An 8,232-nucleotide genomic window follows, 5' to 3' on the forward strand; every position below is an offset into this window, starting at 1 on the left:
AGAACTGCTTGGGATAAAGCTAGCTGGTTCTATTTAATATCGCATCTTTGGGGAAAACTGCCTTCAAATGGAGCTGGACGGGGCAGCTGGAGAGGTGGACAAGCGGCGCAGAGGGGAGGGCTTGGAGGCGACCCCGAAGCGATGCCCTCTCCACAGGCAGACGTGCCAGACGTTCCAGATGTTGGGAGCAAAAGAAGGGAATGGGGAATGCTGGTGCTTCATGGCAGTGAGGAGAGAACAGAGGAAGAACCGCCTGGGGATGGAGCAGGGGGCTGCCAGGAAGAGGCCGACAGGGACAAGGGCAGCTCTGCTGCTTCACGGGCGATCTCCTGCCTGCTTGAAGGCACTGTTGATTGGGATCCCTTGCTGACGGCACAGAGCTCCGGAGCGGCATTTGCCTGTTGTCTTCAGGGCTACACCAAGGATTCGTAATGGTCCTCATCTGAACAGGTCAAGCACTGAACTGGTGTCTTCTAAAGACAACCCCAGCCCCCTTGAAGAGTCCTTTCCTAAGCAGTTTGAGCTTGGGGTTTTTTTTTTTTTTTTTTCCACATTCCCTCCTGATGAGGTTTGTAGGGAACCTGTCTGCTCTCCTTTCTGCTCATCATCCCTGCACCTTTACCCGGGGCAACGTACTTTTGCTCTAACAGGATGTGACTACACAGCAAGATTAAGGGACCTCCTTCTACCAGACCAAGGGAGGATGAGGCCCATCACGTTGCCCACATCTGAACTTCTCTTGCAGCCCTCCTGTGCTGCCCGTGTGGGCTTTGCTGCTCACCAGCAGCAGCTGCTGCGGTTGCACAGTGTGCTGCAGGAGTTACTATGAGCAAATGCGCTGAGACAGACTTCAAACAATATGCATTGTAGATTAAGCTGCGAATCCTAAAAATAAGGAGATTGTGCCCTCATATGGTCAAATGAGTGATGTTTTCCTTTTGAAATAGATGGAGGTTTTCAGGTCAAGAGTGTTGTTTACACTCATCAGTTGATTGCCCTTAGCAATGGCTATTAAACTCTACCCAAGTTTATTTTCCTTCCTTCATCCCAGGACTTAACCCTCCTTAGGTTGGTTTAAAAAACTTCAAGGAGGCAATTGGAAGACAAATAAACAACCAAGCAAGCATGAAGCGAAAAGGATGGGAAGGTTGCACGTAGTTAGCCCCCGAGTAGGACATGCTATTTTCTTGGGCCCATCCAACGTGGTCTAGGCAGGTCACTGCCGGGAGAAGAAGCCACAAAGGCAAACACTAGCAAGGGGCTTTGGTGACTTGTCAGTCTAAAGGCTGACTTCATACCACAGCATCTTCTTTCTTCCACCAGTCTCTATATGGCTGTAGAGGAGGCAAGGCTTGTGCAGTAAATGAGGGAGACCTAGAGAGTTGTGGTTGTGAAGGCTTTTCCATAAAGTAGATGGGAGTAACGGCCTGTGTCCAGTCCGTCCAGTACATTCTCTTCTATCTGTCATGTAAACCATCTCATTTCTCCTCCAGCCCTTTCGTCAGCATGACCCAAGAACAGGACTGTACTTTTCACATTTTTCACTTGGGCTATGGTTGAGATGCATTATGAATAGATCCATTGATCCATCCATCCAATCATCCATACAACCATCCATCTTTACTGTTTCTTCTTCAAAATACATACTCTGTTTTAATCCAATGTGAATGCGTTGCCCTCTACATAAATCTCAGCATACTGAAAAGATGCTTAAGTTTCTTTTCTAGGCCCCTTAGAAGTTACTGATGGACCCCTGGGAGTACATGGACCACAAGCTGGAAATCACGGCATTAACATACTTATCCACAGAAGTTTCCAAAACTGCAGCAAAAAAAAGCAGTAAAAAAAGTTTCATTGAATTTTGTGCAAGGAACCTAATTGATGCTAGCTAAAACTATTTTCCAGGGTCCTTTCAGCCTGCAGAAATCTTGTCAGTCTCTACCATATTTCCTTATCACATGCCTGACATTAAGAAGCCTTCCTCATGAGTCAAGTAGTGTGTGGGGGGAGAAGAAATTGATTTGGATCAACGAAATTTGCAGATGAACTTAAATGAAAACACTCTGATCCGGCTGTGACAAATGTCTTTAATAAAGGCAAAGCCGGCTCCCAGGGCTCTAAAGAGCTTTCTTGGCAAGGTGGAGGCTGCCATTAGAGCTGGAGGAGGAGGATTTTGTGAATGGGAATTGTACTGCTGCCCTGATCCCCTTTGGCACAAAGCTCGGGAGGCCGAAGGGAGAGCGCGAGAGAGACCTTCAGGAATGATCTGCAGATGGAATAACACTAACAACGGCACCGCGGAAGCTGCGTCAAGGGAGATTTTGGATTCCTCTCTGGGGTGCTTAATAGCTCAAAGTCCACATGGATGGCAAGCAGCTTCTGTGAAACAGGGCGCTCAGAAACGTGGGCCTTGCTTGTCTGGGGTGGGCACAAGGCTGCACTCCAGACATGTGGAAGTGCATAATTTGCTGTTAAAAATGATATTATAGCATAGGAGCGTGGGGCTGGGAGAGACATCAGTAAACTGCCTAATCTAGCTCCTCTTTGATGCAACTTGTGCAGGAATATCTCAGCAATTCCCGACGGATATCTGCCTGTCTAGCATGCATGTAGAAAACTCCAGCCAAATCTCTTCAGACAACCCAACTCAGTCATCACTTATCATTAAAAAATCTCTTTTATTTTCTTCTCTCTTTGCTGTCAGACTTAAACCTGCCTTTCTGTGATTTAACGCCATGACTTCTTATTCTGTCCCCAGCTGACATATAGACAAGATTATTCCCCTCTTTGCAGCTGGCTTTCATGTATTTGGGTACTGATATCATTTGTCTCCTACGTCTTCCAAGCTCTAGACTAAACAGCTATGGTCTGCAAGCTTAGTCCCATTTGTATCCTATTTCTTCCTTATATGTGCTCATGCTATATATTTATAAATGCAGACATAATTCAGTGTTTTCTTTATTTTCATGATTCTTGAAATCCTTATCAATGCCACAGGGTTCTGTTCCCAACCTTGGTATCATGGGCACTATGGCACTAATCGTGACTAGTAACTAACAATTTATTTTAAAAATCACTTTTAAAATGTCACTATTGCAAACTCAGGATGTGGTCTTCAAGCTTTCAAACCTCTTTCTTATTGGCTGCTTTTTAAAAACATTTAAAAGTATATGTTTTATGCCTTTCTATTCAAACTCATGGCCAGGTTTCAAGATGTCAAAATGTCACAGTGAAGTCACTTATAGTAAATATCTTTTAATTTTTTAGGACTCAATTAAAGAAGGTACCTAGGATAGGCTTTGCCTCACTGCCTCCAACCACTTGAAATTTGGGTGTCAACTTTATGCTACTAGTCTCATTTCTTTCTCCAGAGAAATGCTTAATCCACACGATTTTATCTCAGGTGACCAGTTTTAGGACATGGCAAATTACTTCATCAAAATGCTGGTTTCTCTGGGTATTTAAAAAGGGACTTTAAAGGGAGGATGTAGACTAACTTCTAGAGAGGGAACCAGTGCTCCAGATAGTTATGAAATGAGGATGACAGACAGTTCAGTTGGATAGAGGGATGAACAGAGAGAGAGAGAAGGAAGAAAAAGGAAGGGTGTAGAGCAGAGGAACCATGAATGGAAGGGAAAATGAAAGTGAAAGTAAGAGACTATTATATCATAAATCCTTTGTCTTTTTTTGCTGAATTGCTCTCATCATCAAGATTATTCCGTAGCTGTAGGTCATCGGCTTCTCCTTGCAGGAAGAGCTTGAACAGAGAGCTACAGACAAGGATCAGAGAAATTGCTGTAAAGTTTTTGTTTTTAACCTAAATTTCACTTAAAGCACTCTGTGCCAGTGGCATTCCCAAAGGAATGTTTTGAAACCAGACACTGGGCATGTGAGATTCAGATCCAGAGGACCAGTTTAGGTAAAAGAGGTTGTCTATAAGCAAGACGAACCTAAATTCCAGATTCAGCACTACCAGCAGTCACGGAGTCCATGGGATTGCCAAGTCACTGGCTGAAGCACTTTGCATCCATCAAATTATTTCCCTCTGACAGTGGAGAAGGGGTAGTGAAATGTCCTGTATGGAAAAAGGCAAAGTTCCTTCAAGTGCACAGAAATGCTGGTGAATTGATTTGGTCCAGCTTAGAGTCCTACTGTGGCAAGCAGAGTGCAGATGTTCTTCCAAAGCTGTCTTGAATTGTAATCAGCAACTGGAGAACGGGTGAAATGACAGAAATCAGTGGGACAGTTCAGCATCCAGATCAAAACCACATGAAAGCAGGAGACTATTTTTCAAAGGGGGAAATTCCAGGAGGGAAGTGGCGTATCTGTAGCTGACATCACTCACCAACAGCCCAAATTGATGGGTGGGACGAGATATGAGCACTGGCTTTAGCAGCCTGGCTGCCTGTTATGCAACCAGCCAAATGACCTGCCCGTAGCCCTCAAAGGGGAAAGGGTTGTCTGATCCCATTGCTGTTGAGTGGTGGAGCAGCTCGAGGACACAGCAGTGCGTGAAGAAGCACGGCAGCTTTGCCCGGCCGCACACTGCCTGAGGGAGCTATCTACCAAGCCTTGCAGCTCCTCTGGAATCCTCCCACGGACTTCTGCTACCGCAAAATCTGGAACGGCTTGAGCTCATTTTCCTTTTATTTATTTCTTTTTTTTTTCCCCCAACATTCATAATTTTCCAGGGCACGACTTTGTCACACATTTTTCCAGCATCTGTTTCTCAGAGCTCTCTGGGAGCAAGGCAGAGGTTCTTTCTGCACCCCACCAAGCTTCCTCAGCCATGGAGGGACAACTTGCCTCCTAGACATCTCCATCCTCAGGGGCTTGGGGACCAGACAAGGAGCACTGCACCAGATTTCTTATATGACACTCTGAGAAACATGGAGATTTTGGCAGCAGACCAAATGACATTTCTTTCTCTTCTTTATGGCTTCTCACAGCATTGCTTGGCTGATAGGACAGATAATATAAGTGTCAGCAAAGACGTGGCAGGTCAATGCAGCGACATGCTACGTCAGATATCCCCTTCCACAAAAGAATCTAGATCGCTGGTCCTGACATCTCAGAAGCATAGATGCCACACAAGTTAAAGACAGATAGACAAAAGATTTTTGGTAGTTGGTTATGAAAGCATGCATTTTTAATTGTCAGTGTAATTTTGGCTGCAAAATTCAGTAATCACTGGTACTTCTGTTAGAGAAACAGCTGGGAAAATCTGTTTCTCACAGGTCAGACATGGACACTGGATGTGGACGTTTTCCTTTTCTCCTTTGAGGAAATATCAGCTCTCCAGGGAGGCAGACTAGCCCAGGGAGGCTCTTAGTCAGCCCCCCTCTTCATATTTAGGTGTCTCAAGAGATGGATTAGTAGCCCATAGAAGGTTTTTTTTGCATTCACCTCCTGTCAGTTTGAGGACATCGGCATTTGTTTTCACCTCTGGCCTTTCTAGACGCTAAGTACTTTGTGTACAAGTACTTCGTGTAGGGACTAACTCGTATGAATAGCACCTGCAAAGCAGAGCTCTGGAGGTTGCAGGTATTCAGAAACAGTTTAGTGTTGGGTTCCCTTGGAAAACTAGTCTTGGACCAAGACGGTCTGCCTTGCGTTCATGCAAGCCTCAGAGACTGGTTGGATCCTGTGGTGAAAGGCACTCCGTGTGCCATGATTCGCAACCCAAATCCAAGTCTATCTTTGGCAATTGCAGCTCTGAGTGTTTGCACTGTTCAACCCTGACTCATCCCATGGAACATGAGGAGCAGCGGGAGGAGAACCCAGAGGCCTCAGCAATGGATTAAAGTTTCGAGTTAAAAGGAATAAGGGCCCACAAAAATGCCTAAGAACCAAACCACTCTGTCTTCAGCCTCCTGCTTTTATAATTGTGTCAAGTCTGGATGGAAGGGAGACGCTGCAGCAGTCACCCAGAGAGATGCTGTCTGTCATCTTCCATTTGGACTGATTTTACCGTGGTCCCGATCCAAAGCTTTTGCTGCACTAAAGACAAAAGCAACAGAAAACTTCTGTCTGTGTCTTCATGGTGCTGTGAAACAAATCAGCCATATTCTCAGATTTTCTTAAACCACATACCTAGAATATCACAAACTGGGACAAAGCAGAGTGCTGACACTGAAGGCATTAATGCTACCACAAAGGACATCAAAGGTACAATTCTGGGGCGAATAGAAAAGCCAATCAGAAATGATAAATAACTTGGGTAAGCAGTGAGGGCCCATTGAAGAAAGAGGATTTTGCCTTCAACTTGATTTTTAACCCCTCCATACATAAAGTATTTGTGAGCACGTGTGTATGGGTTTTTTTCTTATTTTTTTTAGGCAAAGACTAGTCAACCTGGGTGAAGAGCATTCTTTTCAAAACCTTCCCGTGGGGCACAATTATGGGCACCATCTGAAGGCAACTCTTACTAAAGAGGGTCCAGTGACCAACCAAATGGGAAATAAAGGATACACCGAGGAATAGGATGTGATTCTAGAGATGTTGTATGTCTTCTGTGAGACTGGGTCTGTTACACCCTACCTCTGATTTACTGCTGGCCTCCTGACATAACTATTGAAGAATTAGGTCTTGCGTCCTTGCAATATGCTCACCATCATGACACGTTATTGATCTGGAGCTCATGTCATGTGCTGCTGGGTGTCCACACTGAGAGGAAAGCTGGATTTCATACTGTGTAACTTCAGCAAGTTGAAAGTCAAGCAATATTAAGTAGTTCTTCTATGTATCTGGGCTTCTTCAGTTGTGGATGTGCAAACAGAAATCTACAGCGGTCATGTTTTAGAGAAGAAAAATTATCTTTGTGAAGAATAATTATTATTTTAAAAGGATAAATGTATTTGTTAGGATTTATCAGATGCTTGTATAAAGTAGTACTGGAAGACTACATAAGACACTACTGGAAAACTACTGGAAGACACATATTTAAATATAATTTAAAGCTTCTCCTTTATGCCAAGATTAAAATGGCAGATCTTCTGCAAAATTCATCTTACAAATTTCCACTTTTGGAGATGGCCCCCTTCAGACTTTGACCTGGGAATTCCCACTTCCCAGGAAGAAGCATCTTCTTTCCTCGTGCGTGTTATCTAGATGTTCCCTTCTGTAATGTAATCTTGATTTCTTGCCCTCGTCCATTACAGACAGGGAAAGAGAGAGATATGATGACCCTTTTTCCATTTAAAATTAGTGTGGATGCATTTTCTGATGCAGTCATGTCGATTTACAGCTGAAAGAGAAAGTCTTAGAAAACTGTATTTCACCAAGAAATTCTCGAGTCAAATTTAGCCCGTATATAACCCGCCCTTAGCTCTAGCTGAACTTGTGGTAGGTTCTTCAGTCCCCGAAGCCCTTTAGCCAGCATTCTTTTGTGTTTGTTTAATTGACTCATCCTCGGGGAACAAAAGTTCACATTGCGAGAACAAAGGGTTTTGTGCACAGGAACCAGCTCTGAAGAGCCCACAGAATGAAAATGTGAGTTGCTCATAAAATGTGTATTCTCCTTGCTGTGCTCCTGCACAGGGACTGTGTGGAATTCCTGGAAGCAGGGCCTATCTCCTGGATAATACAGCTTTCTTGGTGTTATGTGTCAAGCTGGGCTTTTAGATTTCCCTGTCAGTGGGTCTGCAGGACAGACCTTCCTTGGCTCCTCTGTGGATATAGTCCCGATTCGGTGTGTCTTAGCTTTCCTCGCTTTTCAAAAACCTCCTGTTTACAAGGAAATAGAATAGAACCTGCTACAGATTCATGCCAGACCTGTGCAGCAAAATGAGGCTTCGTTTATCACGCAGTTATAGCACTATAGGCCTGCAGATGGTTTGTCTCCAGATGGAAAACAGGATGCTAGTCTAGGCCACTTCTGCAGGTAAATAAGGGCTTTGCTCTGATGTGTTAAAAACAGAAGCTTTGGGGGCCGATGCACACCCACCAAAGAAACCAACCATCAGTGTCTCTAAGGACTAGTGAAGTCTCCCATGGGTTCTGGAAACAGCTGCAGAGAAGCTCTTTGTTTGCAGGTCGTCAATACATTTTGGAGTAAAATTGAAGTCTTTTTTGTTCAGTCTCACTAGAATCTCACAGTTTGCATGAACCAAACACCAAAACCTTGTCCCTTCCCAATTGCCAATGTATTGAGTAGCTTCAGCAGAGTTCAGGAAGCAACTGGATTACTGACGTGCCCTAAGGAGCATGGAGTGTCCTGGAGCATTGCTGCCC

The sequence above is a fragment of the Nothoprocta perdicaria genome, unplaced genomic scaffold, assembly GCF_003342845.1.
Source record: "Nothoprocta perdicaria isolate Ctin4 unplaced genomic scaffold, notPer1 scaffold_58, whole genome shotgun sequence".
Classification (NCBI taxonomy): Eukaryota; Metazoa; Chordata; class Aves; order Tinamiformes; family Tinamidae; genus Nothoprocta; species Nothoprocta perdicaria.